This window comes from Equus asinus, chromosome 21, assembly GCF_041296235.1.
Source record: "Equus asinus isolate D_3611 breed Donkey chromosome 21, EquAss-T2T_v2, whole genome shotgun sequence".
NCBI lineage: Eukaryota > Metazoa > Chordata > Mammalia > Perissodactyla > Equidae > Equus > Equus asinus.
Window position 1 is genome coordinate 53,840,499 of NC_091810.1, and position 25,214 is coordinate 53,865,712.

A 25,214-nucleotide genomic window follows, 5' to 3' on the forward strand; every position below is an offset into this window, starting at 1 on the left:
TTCACTGATGATCCCAACATCATACAGCCCTGCTTGCCAAACTCTCCCATACCTTTCTTCTTTTTACCTGTCAGATGCCTCTGAGTCCACCTCCTTATACCCCTCTTCCTTTGTTCCTCGAAAACTGGTTTCCTTCCCAGATAGTCAAATGAAATTTCAATCTCAAATGAGATTACAGGTGTAAAAAGCTGACAACACAAACATCACAAAATCTTTAGAAGTAAATATCATTATTATATTTATAATTTTTATATTTTATATTATTATGTATTATATATATATCAATAATATAGTGTTATAACTTTTAACTTCTTGGCTATATACTCCTCGATCACCTCTTTACCTGACAATAGTTTCATAGTATTTTTCTATGGAAAGAGTAAAGAATCTGGTCTTTCCTCCAGCATGGTCAATTGAAATTTGTTCCTAACTAGTAGTTTGGAAGTATAAACATGTGTCTTTATATTGACATACTTGCTGGTTATAGTGTTTCTGTAGGTTTGTGCCCAGCAAATATGGGAATCCTGATAAATTCTACTTCATGTGATGCAGCATCTGAGAGGATGAAGAGACACACAATGGCCAGATGATATATGAAAATAGAACTCTGACTCACAACCTGCAGCAGCAACCAGCCCAGGAAACCAAGACATTACCTACAGTGATTAGCCCAGGAAGCTAGCGTACTGTCTGTAAGCCAGACTTGTAGGAAGTCAGACCCCTCTCTCAAGCAACTGATCAGGAAACCAAACAATACCCCTGTAACAATCAGCCCCAAATGGCCATAACTTGATTAAAATCTGGCAGCTTCCCTAATTTTTGTTTCCAACTTAGAACCAACCAGAGAAAGCCAAATATGCACCCCTAACCAATCACGTAGATACCCTGCTTCTAGTCAGCTCACCTCTGGCCCTCCACACCTACAGTCTCCAGAGCAAGAGCAAGCAATCGCTTAACCATACATTGAGATACAGAGATCTTCATAATTATAGCCCATGAAACCCAAACTAACTATATCCCTAACCCAAATTCTTCTTTGCCAGACCTCAGGAAGCTACAGGGGAAGTAGTGTCCTCCAATAGGGGGCAGGTTCCTGTTAGAGCAGGAAGGTAAAGGGAATGTTCAGGATGATATGGAGGATCTTCTTGATAGGCCATGTGTTCTAGAGGGCACTACAGAAGGGGATTGGGAATGGGGCCAGAGTTGGGACATGCAGAGTCTAGGGGATGACTGGGGAATCTTAATCTTTCTTTGGTGATTTTCAAGTCGGGATAGAGTCCAGGTAAAGGGACCAGTCTTCTTGCTCCCATATCATTCTGTAAATGCATTATATTTATATACAAAGCACTCTTATATACAAAGCATTATTATATACAAAGCACTCTTCGAAATAATATTATTATTAGCCTGTTTTACAGATGAGGAAACTAAGGCACATGGAGATTAACTTTTCTCAAGTCCCACAGGCAGTAAGTAAGCAACGTACCTCCAAAGTCCATGTGTTTATGTGCCCCTGGCACTGTTGTCCTGTCGAATTTACTGGTTTTGTTTTTATTCTCCGTTTGTATTAGTTTCCTATTGCTGCTGTAGCAAATTTCCACAAACTTAGTGGCTTAAAACAACACGAATTTATCTTAGAGTTGTGGAGGTCAGAAGTCTGAAACGGGTCTCACTGGGCGAAAATCAAGGTGTCAGCAGGACTGTTCCCTTCTCAAGGCTGTAGGGGAGAACCCATTTTATTTCCTTTTCCAGTTTCTATAGGCTGCCTGCATTCCTTGCTCGTGGCCCTCTCGCTTCTTCAAAGTCAGCGATGGCTGGTCAAGTCTTTCTCACATCCATCACTCTGACACTCTTCTGCCTCCCTCTTCCGCATTTAGGGACCCTTGTGATCTTTTTTCTTACTGTGTAAATTCTCTCACCTCTGGCCTGTGGGAGCCTCATCAAGTCCTTAGAAACACCTAACTTCTTTCACCTTATCTCTGTTACGTCCTTTCTTCCATATAGAGAATCCTGGTTCTCAAGGATACAGGATGATAGATTAGACTACCTCATTTGCTCTCCCCCATCACACACTATTCTCAGAGCTACAAAACCAGTGCTGCCACCACCACCAAAAGGATTACTGAAGACAGCTAACTTTTTCATGTGCTCTCCTCCTTCTGTCTGCTTTTAATGGTTCGCATATCTATATTGTCAGAGTGCATAGCTGTTATACATTATATTCTCTCCCTTATAGTCCTGATTCCCCATAAGCTAAAGCTTACCCAGGGTTGCTTAGGCTAAAACTGACACTTGAGCACCTCCTGTGTACAAGAACTTTGCAGTGCATCTTTACCTATTTAAAAGAAAATTTGAAATTAAAGAAAAGGGAAGTACACTTGACCAAGGTCACATATTATATACATATATTTTCATCTTTGTGAACATGTACACTCTTTCCTCCCTTTAAGTGACATCTTGGGTTATGCAGTTAATTCTAATAATCTCACTAGATGGTCTGTTAACATAAAGAATGAGAAAGTAAGGTAACAATCATGGCTGTTTCCAGGTTCTTAAGCAAAGAAATAAAAGATATACAGAAAGCTTCTAGAGTTTGGAGGATTACAAAAGGAGGGGCAATTCTTGGAGGAAGTGCACAGAGTTGTTTTCAAAACCTTGTTTTCAAAGTTTATATCTGTGTCTTTTTTGGAAAAAATACATGCCTTTTGTTAAACATTCCATCAGTCTAGAAATATATTTTTTTAAAAATCAATCAAACTCACATCATCCAGAGGGACTCCTAAAGTTGGAATTCCATATTGTCAATTAAGACTTCAGTTCTGATTATGTTACTTTTTATCATAACTTCCAACATTCTCAAAGTCATTTCAGATAAAGAATTAACAAACAAGCCAAACTTGGAACCATGAAAATGCAACTCAGATGTCTTGATAAATATAGTGGTGCATTCCATGAGTGGAAGCTGTCAGGATAGTACTGGAGTATTATAAGTTGTACAACGTGGTCATCAAATACAAACTACCAGTAGAGAAGCAAAGCAGTGATTTCCCCACAATGATGCACTCAGTTATGCAGGTGTAAGTGGCAGGAAAACAGGTAATTAGGTTCAGGAAATGAGATCAATTAATCATGCCAAAACCCCTTATTTACCTAAGATGTGTTTGGCTATGCAGTACTGACATGCATCCTTTACTCGTCTCATTATCACATCAGTTAGACAAAGCAAACATCAGCTCAGTGGTTCATATTCTTAAACAGTCTACAGTCTCTGGTACTTGCTTTGACTTTTCCAGATAACCATTTACCAAAAGGTCAGCAATTCCAGTTGGAGGTTAATGGAAAACTTCTGACTTCAGGCAAAGACAACCACAACTTTCATCAGATGTATTCACAATGGGAGGGGGGTACACAGTTTACCTCAGAGAGTTAGGTCTTTGTTAAAACTAAAGTCTTCTACCTATTATGGAATCAGTGGCTTCAGGCGATGTAATGGACTTTGCAGACGCTAAAATTTAGGAAGAAATCTGTATTGGCTTGCAGCCCTACCCAAGCCACTACTTAAACTAATGCCTTTTCCTATGCACAGTATTTCTGCCAGTGAGAGGCATCTAGAAACATCCCTTACCAACAACATCATCCTTACCTGGGAAATTCCTAGAAATGCAAATTCTTAGACCCTACCCCGGACCTGCTGAGTCAGAAACTCTGGGGTGGGGCCCTGCAATCTGTGTTTTAATAAACCCTAAAGGGTATTCTGATGCAGGCTCAAGTCTGAGAACCATGGTCTAAGATCTGAGTGATAAATCACTTCCTATATGCCTTGGGAGATGAAATGAGGTAGGATTCTGTAGGATGCTTGGCATACATATGCTCCAGAAGCATTTGTTCACCTCTCTGAGTAGAATCCAGAAAGAGTTTTTTATCCACTGCACTATCACTGTGATAAGCTACATTCACACTTTGTGAGTCTGTGGTTTTTTGTCCAAGATTTGTTTGGACCCTAGTCACCGCTGCCTACCTGTCCTATGATTCACCTTGAGCCATGACTACAGGAAAGTACAAAACAACCCTAAATCATCTAGCAGTCGCTCCTCTTTGCATGGCTTACCCGCACAGGTAGGAGACCTCTCCTAAGCAGTGCGACCTTTCCCCCACAGCCACTGCAACCACAGCCACATCACTTAATGACTCTCTGCCACCGCTGCTCTTGCCCCCAAAGCCCCCACCAGCCCCAGCATAACATGTCTAAGCCTCCGGTTTCAAATAGTGAGGCAATGAACCTTTTAAGTTTGGGGGGACACGGAGCCTGCTCAATTACTGCCACAGAGGCCAGGGCAATGGGAAACCAACAGAGGGGCAGCTGACCTTATTGCTCTTCAAACCCTATTCAATGAGCTACATTAGTACTGTCTCTAAGCTCACCAGCTGTGCCTTCTCCCCAGCCAGTCTTTCTTCTGGGTCGCTTCAAGTGGGAAGCAGATCCAGCAGGAAAGCAACTCCAAAGGATGTCATAAGATGTGTACTTTTCTTCCGATTTCTTGTAACTCCCAAGTGGTTATCCTGAAGTTACTTTTATTGCCGTCTTTATCCTAGCCATGAAAGAATGGTAGAAATTTTGGGAGAGGTAGAGACACAGGCAGCTGGCAAGTTGTGACATGAACACATCAAGCTTTAAGCACATGCTCCTGTAAGTAAACGTCAGCTTCTACATCTCAGCCGTCCAGCCTATCACTTGTTCTCGGTCCTTTCTTCAGATATCTGCCTTTTCCTTGTCATCTTGTTTTTCCTTAGCACCTCCAAAGGAGTGAGGAGATGGGATTCAAACTGGAATAACTTTGAGGTGCTCACTTGTTTATATGTCCCTTTCTTCATCTTCTTAGAAAGCCTGAGAAGTAGTGTCTTTCTTGCCAGATTTTGCCCCCAGAACTCTGGGCTTGACTATGGTTCATGGGGGAACAGCTGGCTTCTTAAGGGAATTAGTCTTGGTTCACTGCCCCCACCTGTCAATCTGCCTCCCCTGCCCCGTAGGTCCTGACCTGCTAAATCTCTTAGTTAACCTCCAATTCAGCATAGCTGGGGAGTTGGACATTTCAGGCAGCCTTTTCCTTCCTTCTTCATGGAAATTCCCAAACTAAGACAGACATCGCCCCCTGAAGGATAGCCTCTTCCCTCTCAGAAAAAGGAAGGGAAGAATCCTGGCCTTTGGTTCCTTTGTGAAGACTTTGTGAAGGAAAACTTTTTAGGAAGAAATATAGTTTGAATATTGGATACTATGATTTTTACAAGCGTGGCAAGTCTTGCTTCCAAAAAATCCAAAGAGGCTCCAAAATCTCCACAGCTCCTTCCACCACATCCTGATAATGATCCCTCCTCTATTGAAGTGAGCATTTACACAAAGGCAGTAAGGACAGAGGGCATAAATGGGACATTGTAGTTATCCATTTACACCCATCACTGTCTAGGTGCCCCTGTGGGAGAAGTGGGAGATCCTTAAGTCCAAAGGAAGAATCTGTGCATAGAGCAAGAACACACCATCAATGGGAGAAGATTCAGACAGAAGGTAGACTAGAGAAGTGGTTCCCCTTAGTGCAGAGAACGTTAGAGATGTTTAAAAGGCAAGTCCTCGCACTAGTATGTCTGTATTCAGGACAACTTGGCATAGAGATAGCAAGTTCTTAAGCACAGTATGTTGTCAATACCCAGATCAAAATTGGGTTTTATTTATTTGTTTTTGGTCACAAATTTTTGACCACTTCCTAGGCTTTTTGATAGACATCCTCTTGGTTACTGACCACACTTTGAGGAGTAAGAGAAGTCTCACAATACCTCAAAAAGAGCAAAGTCAATTAAAGAAAAAAGACTATTTATACCATAGTATTCCAACCAAGAAAGCAGCTGGACATTGTGAGCTTTGATTGAAGTGACTAAGAATTAAGGGGGAGGCAGGCTCTGTACACAATCCTGAGCTCATCTTTCTTCCCCATTCTCCTTCCTTCTGTATTGATACCCATAAAATTGAATTGTGTTCCATAGTTTAATATTGAAGATCGCATAAAGGCAGAAGGACTGATTTCCACTTGTTCTAAACTATTTCATGTGAACATCTAAAAATAAATCTTATCAAATAGTTTAAAAAACAAAGGAGAACCATGTTTTTAAAAAACATGTTAAAATTATGCTTTTAATTGTGAAATACAGCATTCCTAGATAAAATGAATATTTTATTCTACAGTTGTAAAGCTAACACCTGTGTGACCACGGGGGGGTGGCCAACAAAGGAAACACTGCCTGATTATGAGAAGCTTTCCCCACTCCCATCCTTTCTTTCCTCTTGTGATAACTATTTCTTGTTTCCTCCGTAGTTTTACTCCCTATGCATCAATTCTTTTTTCTTGTTAAAAAGATTGGCACCTGAGCTAACAACTGTGGCTAATCTTTTTTTTTTTTTTTCCTGCTTTATCTCCCCCAAATCCCCCCGGTACATAGTTGTATATCTTAGTTGCAGGTCCTTCTAGTTGTGGCATATGGGACGCCACCTCAACGTGGCCTGACTAGCGGTGCCATGTCTGCGCCCTGGATCCGAACCCTGGACCGCCACAGCTGAGCCCGCAAAGTTAACCACTCTGCCACGGGGCTGACCCCTCAATTCTTAAATGACCTAGTAAAGTTTTGGCTCTTTTTGAACTTTATTTAAATGGGTCACACTGTATGAATTTTTTGGTCTTTCCGTCATTTTATGTTGCCAATATTCATCCATTCTCTTGCTCCAGTTTGGTCATTTTCATTGCTGCATAATATTTCTTTGCATTAATGTACCCCAATTTTATCCATTTTTATCATTGCTGAACATTTGGTTTGCATTCAGGGTTTGACTATTGTAAATAATATTGCCATGAACATTCTTTTATGTGGCTCCTGGTGCATATGTCTGTAAATTTCTCTAGGATCCAAGAGTGGAATTGCTGGGTCATAGGGTATATGTATCTTCTACATTACTAGATAAAGCTGGACTTTCAATAGCTGTGAACATACAAAGTGATTGTGCCAATTTTCACTCACACGTGGAGAACACGTGCATTTCCATCAATAACACATGCTCAACAACATTTAAAAGGGTAAGACCTTCTACTTTTTGCCAATCTGGTGGGTCTATGGTAGTGTCTTACTGTGGTTTTAATTTATATTTCCCTTATCACTAATGATTTTAGGCACTTTTTTTTGTTTTTATTGGCTATTTGGATATCCCCTTTTCTGTTGTGCTTATTAAATATTTTGGCCATTTTTTAAAAAAACATTCTCTTGGCTCATAAAAATTTTTTTAAAATAGATTTTATTTTTTACAGCAGATTTAGGTTCACAGCAGAATTGAACAGAAGGTACAGAGATTTCCCATATGTTCCCTGCCCCCACACATGTATAGCCTCCTCTGTTACCAACACCCCCCACTAGAGTGGTACATTTGTTACAGGTGATGAACCTACATTGCACATCGTCATTACCCAAAGTCCTTAGTTTACATTAGGGTTCACTTTTGGTATTGTATGTTCTATGGGTTTGGACGAATTTAGAGTGACATGTAACCATCTTAATCTTACTGATTTGTAGGAGTTCTTTATATATTCTGAATTTGAATTTTATGGCTGGCTTGCTTTTTCACTCTCTTTATGTTGTCTTTTGATAAACAGATGTTGTTAAATTTAATGTAATGAATTTATTAAGCTTTTCCTTAAAAGTTACTGTACTTAGTATTGTTTAAGAAATATTTCCCTGCCCAAAAGTCAGGACAATGTTCTACATTGTCTTCTGAAAGCTTAGGTTTGCCTTTCACATTTAGGTTCATGATATACGGATTCTAACACCATTTTTTTCCATATGGGTACTCAGTTGTTTTAGCATCATTTATTGCAAAAATCATCCTTCCTTCAATACTCTGCAATGCACCTTCATTATAAATAGTGTCCTCATATCTGAGACTATTTCTGGGCTTTCTATTTTCTTCCATTGGTCCATTTGTCTAGTCTTGTATCAATATCACTTTCTTCATTACTATAGTTTTATAAAAAGAATTGATGTCTGGTACAGCAAGTCCTCCCATCATATGCTTCTGCTTCAAGCCTGTTTTGGATCTTCTTGGCTTTTACATTTTCATATATTTTACAAGATCATTAATCAAATCCTTTCTCTATATCTATTGCAATGATCACATCATTTTCTCTTTTAATCTATTAATGTAATGAGTTAATTGATTTTCAAATATTAAAACACACTTGCATTCCTGGGATAAACTTAACTCGGTCATGGTGTAGTATCATTCTCATATATTCCTTAATTTCTGTTGCTTGTATTTTATTTGAGAATTTTATATCTGTGATCATGAGGTTGGCTTATAATTTTTCTTTTTTACATATTCCTTGCCATGTTTTGATGTCAAGATTATGTTTGCCTCATAAAATGATTTAGGCACTTTCTTGTTTTTTCTGTACTTAGGATAATTAGGGCAAGATTATAATTATATCCTCCATGGTGGGGGGAACTTTTTTTTTTTTACCACTGAGTCCATTTCTTTAGTGGTCATAGAACTATTAAGGTTTTCTATTTATTCTTGAGTAGGTATAGGTAAATTATATTTTTCTAGCAATTTGTCCATTTAATCCAGATGATAGAAACCTGGGCTGCATATCCATGTGATGGCTGGTTCATTCTTACCCTGAGGATATAGCCCACTTTGTCATTGTTTAGAAGAAAGTTTGGGATACAAATCCTTGCACACACGTGAGGATGATTTGTTGGTGGCTGTAGATTCTAGTTTGGAAACACTGAGCCATCTTCTACTTGCCAGTCTCACCCCTAGTAACCTGGCTACGATGTTCACACCAGCCTCGATAGTCATAGACATCCTCATGACCTTTCTTACTTCTGTGATTTCACTTTTTTTTTTTTACTCTGGCAGAGTGTTCTTCCTCCTTCTTCTGTCTATATTATTTCAGCTCAGTATCACAAGTTTTGCTCAAATGCCAGCCCTTTTTGAGGACATCTCCCGCTGGGAAGCCTTTGATCATCCAAATCTCTCTCGTACCTACTTCACTCTGTCTTGTATTCAATTGGCTGCTTGGATATTGGTCTCTCTCCCTAGACTACAGTTTATTTGTAGGTGTCTTTTATTCATTTTAGTAACTACTACAAGTTCTAGCACTGTGGTTGGCTTTAGTAGAACTCAGTAAATACTGGTTGAATAAATGAAGTTAGTCATGAATGAAGCTAGAGATTTTCAAATTCTCTTTATTTTAATGAAGATGTAAATTATAATATAAAATTATATTCTTAGTGTTATTGTTAATATTTTAATTTTTTACCTTGTGATGGACAAAAATGGCATATTCTATTTCAAACATACTTCATTGAATATTATTGAGGCTTAACATATTTTCATGAATTTTTAGTTATTGTTTCTTCTGTGAATTTGTATGCACATTCTTTACCAATTTGGGGGTTTTATTTTTTTCTCCCTATGTTATGGATATTACTACTTTCCTTGTTGTGTATATTACTGGCATTTTCTCCCATTGGTAACTTGTCTTTTAATTCTGTCTATGACATCTTTTGTGAAGCAAAAGATTTGGATTTTTATGTGTTCAATCTGTCAGTGTTTTTCTTTCCACACTTGGTTTTAATAAGAACCTCTGTCCTATAAGAAGAGAGATCTTGAGGAAGAAGAGCACCTTTCTGAGAGATAGCTATTTTATGGCTGATAAAGAGACCCTTCAGTAGGATAGTGATGAATCTTCCCATATATTTTAATTTGGGGATCCAAATTCTCATATGCATGCTATAGACACATAACATCATGTCAAGATTAATGTTTTTTATGTTTATATACATTTCCTTCATCATTGGCTGGCATTAGCATTCATCACTTGATTTTATGATCCACTGAATTTTTTAGATGGTTAAGTAATTTCTGTGTGAATCAATAAGAAATTCTTCAGAGGTAACACTTTGAGGGTGCATATTCTGTCAAATTCCCTCTGATCCTTCGACTTCTAATCTAACCAAACTAATCAATATTTACAAGAGAATACTGCCTATTTTTAGAATTTGGAGTCCAGGATTCACAACCATTCTCCAGTAGGACTGGAGTCCTACAGTGGCTTGGGCTTACTGTTGTTATTTGTTTTTTATAGTAAGAAGTCATTATTCCTAGGGCCTGTCAGCATAGTACCATGAAGATTTTTAAAACATAGCCCGCCTTCAAGTGTACTCTTTCAGCTCCCTCCCTAGTGGTGCTGCAGGTCAGGACAGCCCACAGTGCTTGAGCTCACAGCTCTGCACTTTCTGGCTCTGCAGCTAACGCATGTTCATCCTAACCACAGTGTGCACAGCTCTTTGGAAAACACAAATGGGGAAAATGGCAGTCACTGAGCAGTTCTAAAAGTGTTCTGTCACCAACTGTAGCCCTCCCTACACTTTCCAAACAAACTTATTGCCCTACTGTGGAGGGCATAAATTGTGTTTCTGTCCTTCTAATGCTTGGGTCATTTATCCGTTCCTGAAATCTGAATTTGCATGAAAAAATAACCATGTTGAATGGTTCCTATTAGTCTTTTTCTTTTGTTCTTAACTTGTTTAAATGTTTAACCTGATGTAAATTGTGGGCTTTAAACTCAGGGTGGATGATACCCTGGGATTCTTCTCCAGTAGTGAGAGCTGCCTTAACAAGAAAGGGTGGCCCTAGTTTGTACCTGATTATTGCTGGAGATCTTTAGAAAAGACATTTTTTTTTTTTTACTTTAGCAGCAACCCTAAAGAGTAAGGAATTCCGATCATATAATCAGCAATAACATTTTCACGTTTTAATCTAACAATAATAATAGCAAATGTGGTACTTACTATGTACCAGACTCTGCTCTAAGTCTTTACATGTAATGACTCACTTAATCCTCACAACAATTCTATAAGCTTGGTACTATGATTGTCCTCATTGAACAGATGTTGAAACTGAGGCATAGAAAAATGACAGAAGCAGGTTTAAAATCCAGATGACCAGCTCCAGAATCAGATTCGTAACCATGAAATTATGCTTTTTAACTATTATTTATTTAGAAGAATTAGAATATAGCTTTCATCAGGATAAGAGGAAACCCATAAGCTAGTGGCCAACACATTGGAGTGGATCCCTCCAAAATTCATTCAAAGAAAAATCTGGAACGTACAAAATTGTTAATAATAAACACTATAATAATAGCAAAGTATGAACTAGGTACTTTTCTAAAGTTCTTAATGTATATTAATTTATTTAATCTTAACAACTTTATGAAAAGGGTACTACTGTTATGCCCACTTTAAAAATGGGTAAACTGGGACCCAGAGAGGTAAAATAATTACCCCAAGGACTTGGTTTATAGTGTTTTACTACTGTCTTCCTTATTCTTTCTGGCTGTAAACCATTTGTTCTCTAAAAACATTCAAGGTTTTTTCACATTTTGTCTCATTTTATTCTCAAGATAATAGTGTACCAAACTGTCAGTAAGTCAGGGTTCAATTTTCTTTAGCAGTTAAGGAATAGTTAGGGAATATTAAGAGTTCTTCAGCACTCAAGGTAAAACGCCACATATTTTTGTTGAAATGGAATCATGGCACTCAATTGTTAGCAGGAGTCACAATCCAGGGTTGCAGAACCCTGGAGGAGACAGATGGAATCCCCAGATGGTCAGTACCATCTCAGGAAGCAAATAGAAATGCCTCAAATCCAACCAGCAAGAAGGCTGGGGTTTGACATCCATTCTGTTCTTGGCTCTGGCCTTCTTCTGTGTTCCATGCATTTCAAGGGAATTGTTTTGGGAATTTAGGTGAGCTAGGCCATTTGAAATGGGGGAGAATGAGTGGAAATGAAGAATAACCACTGTTTCATTATTGACACAAAGAAGGGTCAGGAGCACAGGTCAGCTCTACTCTGCCAGGCTAGTAAAGCACATGGTGTGAGATGCTGTTCCCCCTGAGCGAGGCTGCTGCATATTGTTAAGTATGCTGTTGAGGGTGCAACCTAGCCAGCCACACAGAGTGGCCTGGCTTGGATGAGATGCACTTGGAAGAATTTCCTATTGAATAGATCTAATTGTAAACAAATCCCCCAAAAACATTTTCAAAATATAGAACAATTTGATTCCCTTGGAACTTTTATTGTCAGTTTTATTGCAATGGCTTTTTTTAAAAAATAAAAGAACAGCTTTATTGAGATATTATTCACATATCATACAATTAACCCATTTAAAGTGTACAATTCAAAGGTTTTTAATATATTCAGAGTTGTGCAACCATTACCACAATCAATTTTAGAACATTTCATCATGCCCCAAAGAAACCCCATACTCATTAGCAGTCACTCCTCACTTCCTCCCCACCACCCCAGCCCTGGGCAACTACCAATTTCTCTTTGTATCAATTTGCCTATTTTGGACATTTCATTTCATATTAATGGAATCACACAATATGTGATCTTTTGTGTCTGGCTTGTATCTCTTATTGTGTTTTCAAGATTCATCCATGTTGTAACATGTATTAGTACTTTATTTCTTTTTATTGCCAAATAATATTTCATTTCATGGATATACCACATTTTGTTTACTCATTCATTAGTTGACAGACATTTGGGTTGTGTCCACTTTTTGGCTATTGTGAATAATGCTGCTTTGAACATTTGTGCGCAAGGTTTTGTGTGGACATGTGGTTTCATCTTTCTTGTGTATATACCTAGGAGTGGGATTGATAGGTTATGTGGTAGCTCTACATTGAACTTTTTGAGGAAGTGCCAGACTGTTTTACAAAGCAGCTGTACCATTTTGCCTCCCCACCAGCAGTGTATAAGGGTTCCAGTTTCTCCACATCCTCGCCAACACTTGTTATCTGTCTTTTGATTCTAGCCATCCTAGTGGGTGTGAAGTGATACCTCGTGATTTTGATTTCGTTTCCCTGATGACTAATTATGTTGAACATCTTTTCATGTGCTTATTGACCATTTGCATATCTTCTTAGGAGAAATGTCTATTCAGATACTTTACCCATTTTAAAAATGGGGTTATCATTTTACTATTGAAGTGTAGGAGTTTTTTACATATTCTAGATACAAGTCTCTTATCAGATATATGATTTACACAAATTTTCTCCCATTCTGTGAATTGTCCTTTCACTTCCTGATAGTGTCCTTTGAGGCACAAAAGCTTTAATTTTGATGAAGTCTGATTTTTCTATTTTTTTTTTGTTGTTGCTTGTGCTTTTGGTGGTATATCTAATCTCAGGCCATGAAGATTTATACTTATGTTTTCTTCTGAGTTTTGTGTTTGTAGCTCTTGGACTTAGGTCTTTGATGGCTGCAGTGTGAATAAGAGCTTCTTCAATGTGGTATCTCTTTGCAGTGCACACCCTGTGCAACCCTCTGTGGCAGTTCTGACTTAGGAAAGCCTAGTATTAAATCAGATCTATAAATAATTGTGGTGTGCCTTTCAATGTGCAAGGCCCTGTGCTTGTCTATAGGCATTCAGGGGAGGTTTAGTGGACGTGCCTGTGCAGCAGTTAATTTTAACCACAAGTTATTGAGCACCTACTGCATGGAATGCTCTTCTGAGACACTAAGACGGGTGACACACAGTCCTTGTCCTCAATGAGCTTAGAAACCAGAGTGAGGTGGACAAATCGACACTTATAACTACCATGTAATTCAGCCATCTTTGTGGGCTATTGCCATTTCAACAAGAAAGTCAGGCTCCTTTGCCAAACAGCATTGACCCCTTCCCAAGCTGCCCCAAATAGGCACACTATGTGAGGCCAAGCAGTGTTCCCCAGTCCCCACATCGAGCACCCCTAATCCCTGCCCTATGGAGAGGTTCTGGAGCCACCACTGTTCATAGCACAGACACAGGCTTGAAGTTAGAGTGTACAGTGGTATCCCAGACAAATCACGGAGTGGACAACCTGTGTTATGGAGTCAGAGAAAGTACTCCTGGAAGTGTAAGGTCCTGCTGGGCTGTGCAGGACCTTGGCCTGGTCTGAAGGTTTGCATGTTGCTACTTCAGGGACGTGGACCATGGAACAATTACATTGTTATTAGCTGGGTGCTTGGTACAAATGCAGAGTCACAAGCCACTGACTCAGAATCTCTTGAGGTGGGATCCAGGAACCTTAATAAGCTCCACACTTGTGACCCATGGAACAATAAGGTCTGAGAACCACCTACTTAACCCAAGCTTCCAACTGCTGTTTGGGCAGTAGTTTCTCTCCATGGCACATTAGATTCTGGGGAATGACCTTGCACTTCGTAAAATATACAGCCACTCCAACCAAGTTTTAAGAACCCACCCAACATATTGTTTGTAGTCATAAGCAGTGTTGATTGCTGGTGAGAAACAGTGCCCTGTTACTCAGAAGAAGCCTCCTTCAGGTGAGGCAGCTGAGTGGAATTATGGAATCCCTCCCTCTCAGTTTTCCTGAGCAGGAAATCCAGCCACAGGCTATGAAAGCTCCCTCTGGGCCAGCAGCCTCTACCTACACAGGTGGTGGGGGAATCCAGCCTATGCCTAGAATACTTTTTGAAACCCACTCTTTGGTTAGTTGTGACAAGAGCTTTATAACCTCTGGAAGGTAAGCCGGGATAAACAAATAGGTTTGTAGAAAAAGCTGAGTCCCCAGGAGTGGAGGAGAACCAAGGTCAGTTGTGTGTCTCCCTTTCTCCATAGAGATCAATTTCTCTGTACATTTAATCTGCTCTCTGGAGAATACAACCTCCAGCCACTTCCCCATCCATCCAGACTTTGCTTTGAAGAACCATGGTTTTCTATGCAGGTACAATGGGGGAAGAGCAGAGTCCTAAGCCAACTGTTGTTTTTGTGGGGTGTCTGAGAACCCCCACCTTAGGGACCGGTAATTTGCAATTGCCTCACTGAAGCAACTTTTGGTTCCAAGCCATTCGTTTTTATTTTAGCTTTATGGCTTTTCTAAAATTATTGAGAGGTTGAAATTTAGCTTTGTTGTCAAGTCCTAAGTAGGGGGAAATCCCACATATAACATTAGGATCATCCCTAGAAGACTGTAGGGCCTAGGGTTATTTAAGCAATACAGCCAACCAGGATAATAGCACTTGAAAGGAGGTTGGGCTATTGATATATTTCATGGGTCCTTGAGGCTTTGGTTAGAAACAGAAGTTTGAAATTGAATTGTAACGATCAGAAAAAAGAGGTAAAGTATAGGACCATGTGGGGCTAACAGGGACCTTGTTGCCCTACCCAGGGGACAGCCCAGTCTGCAATGGTAACAATTGAATCACTATGGCAACACCACCCAGTTGTTTTAATTTTGGTCATGGCTATGAAGAGGCCAGATGGATGCTATTTTAGTTAACAGTAAACTCCTGGGTTTCTGTTTTCAACTCAGTTCAGGTGTTGAGTCTTGATTCTATTTCATGGCTATAACGTATCTAGAGACAAGCCAGGATTGAGCCCTGTCAAATGTAAGCATTACTAAATGAAAGATAGTGCTTCCTTGGGTACCTGCTCTGATTTGTTAATCCTTGCTTCCACTCACCTCTCATTAGCCTGGAGCACCTTTCTCCTTGGCCACCCAGCCTGGGTCATTAGTGCAGCCTGCCAAAGCACCCAAACCAAAATGACCCTGTGCCTTGTCTAAGTCAGTCCTGCCTTGTAGCTCCACGTACACATAAGACCTCACTGGCTGTTTCTTGTTCCGTTCCATAGCAGGCCACTACTGCTTTGAAGAAAATGTGCAGTGAAAACCCCATTGACTTTGAACCTGGAGATGTCCTTCTCCTTTTTTCCCAGTATTGGGTTGGCTTATGAGGCTGTACCCCATCCAGGAAAGTGTGGGTGGGAATGAAGCAGCCAAAGAACTTAGCTTTTTCCCTGTTTGCTTGGGATATGGATCCAAAGTCTTAATATTGAGTTCGATTTTTAATAAAGGGAATTTTTTCCCTAGTTTTTAAGCTATAGTTAACTCCTTTACTGTGACTCCTAACCCTTCAGATAGCCAAACACATTGATAGAAAGGAACAGATCATACAGTCCCATGACTCGCACTGAGTTAACTCAGTGCCCCATGTGAAATAGTTACTAAAAGTTAAATGCCAGTTCTCTGGCATTTGAAAGTCTTCAGAAAATTCCAGGTATGCTTGTGAGAGGACCTTAATCTATGATGAGTACTACAGCAAATATGTAGACTGTGCATGGTCCTGATTGAAAAGAAACTAAAATATGCCTAAGGTGCCGGGTGAACAAGACCCTGGAGAGATTGAGCTGAAAGCGGCTTAGTGTAATTTAGTCTAATCTACTGCTCTTATTCTTTCACAAATGACAAGAATACTCTTTTCCTTTACAGACTCTACCATGGAAATGCAGATGTTAGACTTTCCCATAACTAGTTAATGGCGGGAGATTAGGGGTCTGGCCTGATACTGATCACGTTACCAGATCCATCTCATCCATTTCCTAAGGCAGAGACAGCTGTGGTGAGTTCAGGGAACTGTTCAGCTTATCTCCTTCATTCCTTCCTTCAGAGGGTTGCCAACAACCCTGACTGTGGAACAGTCCTCTTTAGATTTTATTTTCAATTCTTAGTGTGTATACTTTTATGCTGTTTGACAGTCAGATGCTTCATGCACAGATATAGCTGGTAAGGGCCCACCTGGCTATTTTTTTCTCTACATAGTCTGTCCTCTTTCAGAGGTAGTCGTTTATTCTGGCTACTCTCCAACTGTGGCTCCATCTATCTCCCTTGTGTCCACCTGGCACAGGTTCAGAAAACCCTAAAAGTCTCCGTCGTGACCCGAAAGGCTGCGTTGGTGGAGGGGCCCAGCTTGGTCTGCCCTTCCATGTTGATTGTATTATCACTGCTTTTGGCAGAAAGCATTTGACCACATTCTTGGCGTTGGTCCCTATGACTATTGCCAAAGTGCTTTGAGTGGCACCTCTATGGGGAGCTTCAATCTACCTCCATCACCTTTTAATTATAACCTTATGAATTATGCATCCATGAAGATGCTAACCCTATATGTAAGATGTACAATTTTTTTCTATCTCATTTTCTGTAACATAGAACTGCTAATGACAGTGTCCCCACCCTTCCTTTTACTATTGGATTGATTCCTTGGTATTTTTTTTTTCTGGATATCTATAGGCCATTCTGAACAGCATGAGTAAGAAGACTGAGGCAGGTTGTGGAAGGGAACTCCTTGTTTAGTACCTACTCTCTGCCAGGACCGTGCTAGACTAGACATATTTTCTTTAATCCTTAAAACCCTGTCTGAAGTGTCTTCTCAATTAAGGCTCATAGAGGTTGAATCATCAAGAGTCATATTCTTTTCATGGCATCCCTCTGGGAACAGTGTAATATGATATATATAGTTTTTGTCTACATGCAGTTATTGCATTTCTAAAACTGATTATGGGAAAATGTTGGATTATTACCAGACCACATAAAATAGAAACCAAATTTTCCACTTATCTCCTTTCTCTTTACTCAGAAGTACACTCTTAGAGTTGCTGGTTTTAAAGTTGAATTTACCAGAGATGTGTCCACTAAGAGCTGGACTTAAAATCCTTGGTTGTGGCTGTGTTCATCCTGAAATGGAGATTCAGGGGTCCTAAGTCCTGTTAAGGTCAAGGCTGTAAGTTGAGTGAACTTTAAGCCTTGTCAACTGGTCAAAACTAGAATCATCCATCTAGGGAGTAGGAGACACTAGAATTTATAGCAAACTGTTGAGTTACTGATTCAATTCATTATGCACTGGTTAACTCCTTTATTCAAGTATATATTGGGCATATATTTTGTGGCAGAGTCTGGAGCTATGAAATTCAGACTATCTTGTTCCTAAGACTCTCATACCCTGATGGAAGATGGATTTGTAACCAAACACATACCAGAAGTAGGTTGCAGATTCACCTCTTCCCTTCTTTTGTTCTTCTCCCTTCCCTCTTTTTCCTCTTCTGCCAGTGGCACCTGTACCACTTTCTTTTGGTAAACCTCCAGCATAAAGAAATTTGCTATGTGGAAGTACTAACATAGTGGCAGTTACTGCATCCTGGAGGAAACCTCAGTAAGATCTGGCAGCTGCTGCCAGACAGTAGGAAGTCACATTCCTTCTTCCTGTCCAGTGGGCAGGCTGTTGAGAGTCAGCCAGCCAGCAATCCAGTCACCTTATCTGTTTGTCTATGATTTCCTTAAATCTTATCAGATGTTTTAAAAAATGAGATTAAATTTTTGGAGAATCCAAAAGGTATTTGGGAATCTATCAATGACTGAAATTTTATGTCAATAACATTAGGTTGTTCTAGGATTTTTGGATCCTCTCAACGTTCTTAAGTCAAAATATGAATCACCTCTTCATCAAATAGAAGGTGTGCAGGTATTTATTTTCTGCACTCTGCTGACCACCTAGGCCCTCACTTTCTCCCATATGAGGAGATTAATCTAGAGAGATACAGATTAGAATAAGCACCCTTGTATCTGATCTTCTTTCTCTGTTCTTCCATTCTAAAATCCTAGGAGAACAACCCTGGGGTCATAGTGGGATGGCAAAGGTCTTATTTTTCTAGATAAAAATCATATTTTCACTACCTTTAGGAAACAATGGTGCTTGTTTTCCAAAACTCTCGCTGAGGACTTTTATTCAGGATTTTGTTTAGTCATCCAGAGCAAAGTCTATAGGAGCTAAGCAGGTGTGGGAAGGAGGCGTGCCTTAAGAATAAGTAGGTGATTCCTGTTAAATCCACATGGACAATGTGGGCTGTTGGTCTCTCAAGAAAAATCAACCCTAGAGAAGCAAGAAGGAAGAGTAGAATCTGGGAACTTAAAAAACAACTGAGAAACCCCTGGGGAGAGGCAGTCCCCGCTGGCAAATGTGAGGTAGCTGGGAGTGGTTGTGAGAAGAAAGCTTTTTGGTTCTGTTCATACTTTCCCTCTACATTGCCTGGGGACTGTCACTGCCTGTCCTTTCCCTGTTGGAAATGAGAGCAGCAACCCTGCCCCCAGTGAAGGCTAGATACTATCAGGGCAGCGAACAGACAGAAATCCCTGCAGGTGTGAGGAGTTGAGGAAATAAGGAGAGGACTGACCAGCCACCCATCGGCAGTCCTGTGTCTACTCTCTGCCTCTAAACCCAGGGGTGGGGGCTCTGTAGATCCTCCCAAGACCATGTTTCTCTAAGAGTTGGAGGGTGACAATTGCCTGGTAGAGATATCAAAGATGGTCCTGTGGTGCCTGGGCTTCTTCCCCTGCTCATCCTTTAGGCTCAACAGAAAGTCAACAGAGGAGAACCTGACTCTCAGCCCTTCCCAGGTCCTATTACCAGGCAGGGTAGCAGATACTCCCAAGGAAAAATCCCACAGTCTCCATACCTGGACACTTGAAGAGTGCCATTGCATAAAAGACCTCAAACCAAAAACACAAACCCTCTGAAACAGAACTATTGGAACATTGGTCAAGGACTTAAAATAGAGATGATCAATAAACTTGAGATATGGAATGGTGTTAACAGCATGAAGCAAGAGCAAGAAATCAAAGAACTAAGTAGAAATGTGAAAAAAATACAGATAAAGAGCATAAATATAGGATAAACAGTAGTCGATATAGCCGAAGAATGAATTGATGAGATGAAAGAGCAGATGAAAGGAACAGAAAAGTATAAAGAAAGCATGAAAGAAAATGTAAGATGTGAAAGATGGCTCCGATGCCTGGGAGACAAAAGGGAAAAGCAGGACTATGGCTGATCAGAGAGGTGGCTAGGCTTAGTGTGGCATGATTGTCCACAAAGGCGTTGTTTGGCTTGCATATAATTTAGGAAAACTGAGACCAAAATTATAAAATGGAATTGTTGCTTCTGTTGGGGGAAAAGGAAAATCAAAAGACCTCCACTAAAACCGAATTTCTTCTTCCTACTCCATCCTACAGCCCACTTGGGTATGTGATATACTTGACCTGGGAAGGACAGAAGGTTTGACTGTGCAGATCCCTCATCCAGACCAGGTAATGTCTCTCTGAAGTTATTGAACTAGGTAAAATGATATTAAATGACATCCCCCAAATCACAGTGAACAATGCACAACTTTTGAGTTTGGAGAAGGTATCCTGTAATCCAACAAACAGCTGCCATGATCCAAGAATGATTGATGATAGGGGTGGGGAGAGCCCTGTGGTTTCCAGTGGGCAACAGCTCTGGTCACCCCTACTTAGGCACTTCTTTAGTGGAAGGTGTGGCTTTCAGAATATATGGGTAGCCAGGCTTTTTATTTTATCGTTTAAAATCCTAAATTACCTGACGGATGGCTGAGGTCTTAATGTCTGTATATTTCATGGGCCTTTCATCCTCTGCTGATAGCTGTCCGAGGGCAGCCCCCAAGTGCCTTTTCCTGGTTTGGAGGAAGGAGTGAGTAAAGCTTGAGACAACACCTAAATGGCTACTTCAGCCTTAAAGGGGAAAAAGAAAAATCAAAGTCAGCTTTTTCTCAGTGAGTGAGTGGCAGGGCAGAGATGAGAACACATATAGGAGCAGGCCCTGTATTTACCAATAACTCTTCCCCCAGTGCTGGAAGCAAGAGGCTTAAAGAAGGGCTGGAGGAAAAGTCCCTCCTCTCCTGTTTCCAATGACCCGGCAGTCTCTAAATGAGGCAGTGTTAACCCTGGGGTCCATGGGAATAAGCTTTAGGGGGTCAGTGAACTGCCCAAAATCAAAGGTAAGATTTTGTGTGCATTTTTCTGGTGACCCCAAGTTTTACCAGATTCCCAGAGGTATTTGTGAAACCAAAAATGGTTAAAACTGTAATTCTTTTTGGAGGTCATGAGAAGAGTAGTGGTCCTAAAAATAGGAGAAAGAATGGAAGCTTTTTCTTCATCTACTTTTTATCCTTGCTTAATGGAAGTGCTGTTGCCTCTCCACTGCTTTCGGCCACCTACGCTTGTGGATGGTCTTGTAGGGCAACCTGACAAGCCTAGATGGTTGGTTTAGCTGTAAGCAGTGGTGAGTTGAGTTCTTAAATGAAGGAATGTCATTGGATCTAAGAAATTTGAGTGCTTACTCTGCACCAGGCATACTTGTGAGCACTGCATGTGTGAATCATTTTTATCTTCACAACAAACTAGGAATAGATACTACGATCCTCACTTGAGATGATGAAAGGCAGCAGGGTTCATTCAGATGAGGGCAGTCTGCCCTGCCATTATTGAGGTCCAGTGGGAGTTCCCCTCTTTAGAGAGGGCCTAGAATGCAAAGAGGTTCCTATGCTACATAAACTGCTTCTTCCTATGCTCCAATGACTAAGGAAAATAAATAAATGCAGCTTCTCGAGTTCTTCTGGGATGCCACTAGATGGTGGTGTGCCAAAGGCTATTTCCTACTAGGGCGCTAACCATCAAGGAATGCATATAAATTTTGCTCTGGAGTGTAAAAATTTGCCTAATAGTTTGAAAGAAGAGCTCTAGGAGTGAGCTGGGACCCTCCCCTAAACTCTTCTGCCGACTCCCACTTTGCTCCAGAACAGTTCAAACTGAATGTTTCACATTTTGACTAAATAATGCATCTCTTAAATAATGTATCTTGCCTGCCTCTGTCGCCTGGCCTAATTCTGGGTTTTCATCTGCAGAGCATCTGCACCAGGTGTGATGACAGCATCCTCTGCAAGTTGTAAAAGTTGCACAGTGATGGTAAGGAATTTTGTCTTGACATCTTGAGGATTCCGTTACAAAGTTCTTAGGTTCTAATGCATTGAAGTGTTGAGATGCACAGTAGCACAGAGCCGACAAGCATATGTTGAAACATTTTATTGCTGAAATCAGTAATAAGAAGAACATTGTGACCCTTTACACATCCCTCTATCGTCTACTTTGTCCTCTTAAATGAAATCCTGCTGTTATCAGTAGACCTCCTTGCCCCCGCCCCCCCATCAAATGTAGGTACACAATCAAAATGTATTTTGTATCACTGGGAGCTGGCCCTTTTCAAGGTATATGTGAGTACCACAGTGAGACCAGAGCAATCTCATTCAATTATGAATTTTTTTTTAAGTAGTAGTACAACTTTAATGGCTGTTGCTATTTCTATGGGGCCTTAAATGTATTTTTATTGCACTCTTTCCAGCAGTTAGACACTGAAATGAGTCTCTAGTCTACAGAGCCTCATCTAAAATCATATATAATTCACGTTCTAAATGGCTAAACTGGAACTGTGCCTCTTCTCTTACATGGGAATTTAAAACAATAAGGTTATTAAGTGGTCAGATCCTCTTGCTTCTCATACAGACCTGACGAAACTGACCCACTGTCTTGAGCTGTTTGTTTCTAGAAGAGAACTAAAGGCCAAGTATGAATCATTGTGTGTGGTGTGTGCTCAGGGCTCTTTGCAATTCCTTTCAGAGCCATAGCAGAGTTTTTGATTAAATGGAAGACAGTCTCAATTTTAGCATTCCTGTTTTGAGGCTTCCATTAATAGCACCTGGGTTATCAGATGACTCAGTTTCCAAGAACCTTGCCTTTGAAACACAGATGAGCACTATTATGACATAAAACTTTTACATCTACCAGAAAATATCCACCATTCCATCTTGCAAATGTGACGATGAATATCAAAGCTTTCCTTAGCTAAGTATACTTTTATTTGCTGTTTTTGTGGAGCAAACTGTGCCACTGGACTTCCTATTAAATAATATCTAGAATCCTTAATGTTGTCTTTGTGTGCTGCTCATACATATACTCCTAAGAGCATCTACTTTCAGATTCCTCATCTTCCAACCTGTTGTCCCTTGTGCTGTTGCAGTTGCTGAGTTGAGTATCATTTCATGGCCACATGTTTTTTTCCCCTTGTCCCTAAAATCCTCTCCCATTCCACCCTAGCCTTTCTACTGCATTTAATAATATGTCCTTATATACGTATGACTCCTTCAATATACAGTGGAATGTATTCCAATTTACATAAGTGGTTCCATATTATGGATCTCTGTCTTTCTACTCAGTGTTTTTTTACTATGTATGCACAGCTATGTGGATATATTCATGGCATTTAATGGCAGCATGGTGTTCTAGAATATTCACCCACCACATTTTCCCTATCTGATCCCCTAGTGATGGTCACTCTATCAGTTAGGGTAATATTAGCCAACAGATCAAACATTATAAATTTATTATTAGAAGTATCAAAACAGTTATTCCCAATAGCAGACATCTCTCTTCTAAAGCAGAGCTTCAGGGAACCAGGCACCTATCTTGTGGCTCTGTCATCTTCAAACCAAGGTTTCCGGTAATTATAGGGAAGGAAAGAGAGGACTAAGGATTGCACCTGGGAGGATTCTCTGGGCCATGCTTGGAGGGAGGCAGATCACCTCTATCATATTCCATTGACCAGAGCTTGGTCACAGGCCACTCAATACCAGAGGGGCTGGAAAGTAAGTATAAATGGTATTGCTTTTTAAATTTCAGTTTTTCAATCATATATAGGCATACAATTAATTTTTCAATGTTGACCTTGTATGTTATGACCTTACTAAATTTGCTTGTTAGTTCTATTAATTGATTTATAGATTCTTTAAAATTTTCTTCATAAACAGTCATGCTATCTGTGAATACAGAAAGTTTGACTTCTACCTTTCTGATTGTTATGGCTTTTCTTTTTCTTACTTTGTTGCAGTGGCTACAATTTCTAGTACAGTGTTAAAATAGAGATGGTGAGAATGGATACCCTTGCTTGTCACTAACTGTAGGGGGAAAGCATTCAGCATTTCAGCATCAGGTATGATGTTAGCTGCAGGTGTTTTGTTGATGCCTTTTATCAGATTAAGGAAATTCCCTTCTATTCCTAGTATGCTGAGTTTTATCATGAATAAATGTTGAATTTTGTCAAATGCTTTTTCTGCTTCTATTAAAACAATCATGTAATTTTCCTTTATTCTGTTAATATGGAGGATTTTGTTGGCCAGTTCTCAAATCTCAAACCATCTTTGCATTCTGGGCATAAACCCTATTTGTTCACAATGTATGGATTTATTAATATTTTGCTAAGGAGTTTTCATGTATATTCATGAGACGTATTAGTCTGCAGTGTTCTTCTCTTTATCTTCTCTTTATCTAGTGTTGGTATTAGGGAAATGCTGACTTCATGAAATACATTGAGAAGTGTTTCCAACTCTATTTTTTGAAAGAGTTTGTGTAAGACTGGTGTTATTTTTTCTTAAATGTTTGATAGATTATGGTAATGAAACCATCTGGGCCTGGAGTGTTGTTTGTGAGAAGAACTTTGATAATAGTCAATTTCTTGGGGCTGGCCCCGTGGCCGAGTGGTTAAGTTCGCGCGCTCCGCTGCAGGCGGCCCAGTGTTTCGTTAGTTCGAATCCTGGGCGCGGACATGGCACTGCTCATCAGACCACGCTGAGGCAGCGTCCCACATGCCACAACTAGAAGAACCCACAACGAAGAATACACAACTATGTACCGGGGGGCTTTGGGGAGAAAAAGGAAAAAATAAAATCTTTAAAAAAAAAAAAAATAGTCAATTTCTTTAATAGACAGAGGCATTCGAATTTCTTATTTCTTCTTGCATCAGCTTTAATAAGTTGTATTTTTCATGGAATTGTTAATTTCATCTAAATTGTTTAATTTATTGTCATAAAGTTGTTTATAATATTTGCTTATCCTTTAAATATCTCTCATTCCTGATATTGGTAATTTGTGTTCTCTCTTTTTATTTTCTTAACTAAGATAGCTAGAGGTTTATCAATTTTGTTCATCTTTTATTAGAAAGAACTTTTGATCTTCCTTTCTCTATTTTTCTATTTTTCTCTTTTGTATCTTGTCTATTAATTTTCTCTATTTCACTAATTTATTCTCTTATTTATATTCTACTTGCTTTGGGTTTACTTTGCTCTTTTTTTCTAGCTAACATTGAACTTTAGATTATTGATCTAAGATCTTTCTTCCTTTCTAAAATAAACATTTGTAGCTATAATTTTCTTCTGAGCCTCTAAGCCCTGTTTTAGCTGCATCCCACACATTTTAGTGTTTTATTTTAATTATCAATTAGTTCAAAATATTTTATAATATTCTTCAATTTCTTTGACTTGTTAGAAGTGCGCTTAATTTTCAGATATTTGTCTCTTTTTCTATCTATCTTGTTGATTCCTAATTCTGTTGTGGATAAAGAACATATATTGTGTTATTTTGATATTTTGAATTTA

General features: G+C 39.7%; 1 long non-coding RNA gene across 2 annotated transcripts in view; it reads left to right on the plus strand.

The window, feature by feature from the left end:
- The window catches only part of LOC106838427 (uncharacterized), a 55,480-nt gene that overhangs the window by 10,471 nt on the left and 19,795 nt on the right, over positions 1–25,214 (plus strand). The window contains exons 2-5 of one of the 2 annotated variants that reach the window (XR_011496415.1): positions 19,948–20,022; positions 21,636–21,696; positions 23,295–23,429; positions 23,672–24,478. This is a non-coding gene — a long non-coding RNA (uncharacterized lncRNA). Of the gene's footprint in view, positions 1–19,947; positions 20,023–21,635; positions 21,697–23,294; positions 23,430–23,671; positions 24,479–25,214 lie in introns of those variants that run through there. The other variant, XR_011496414.1, reaches the window with a different exon arrangement.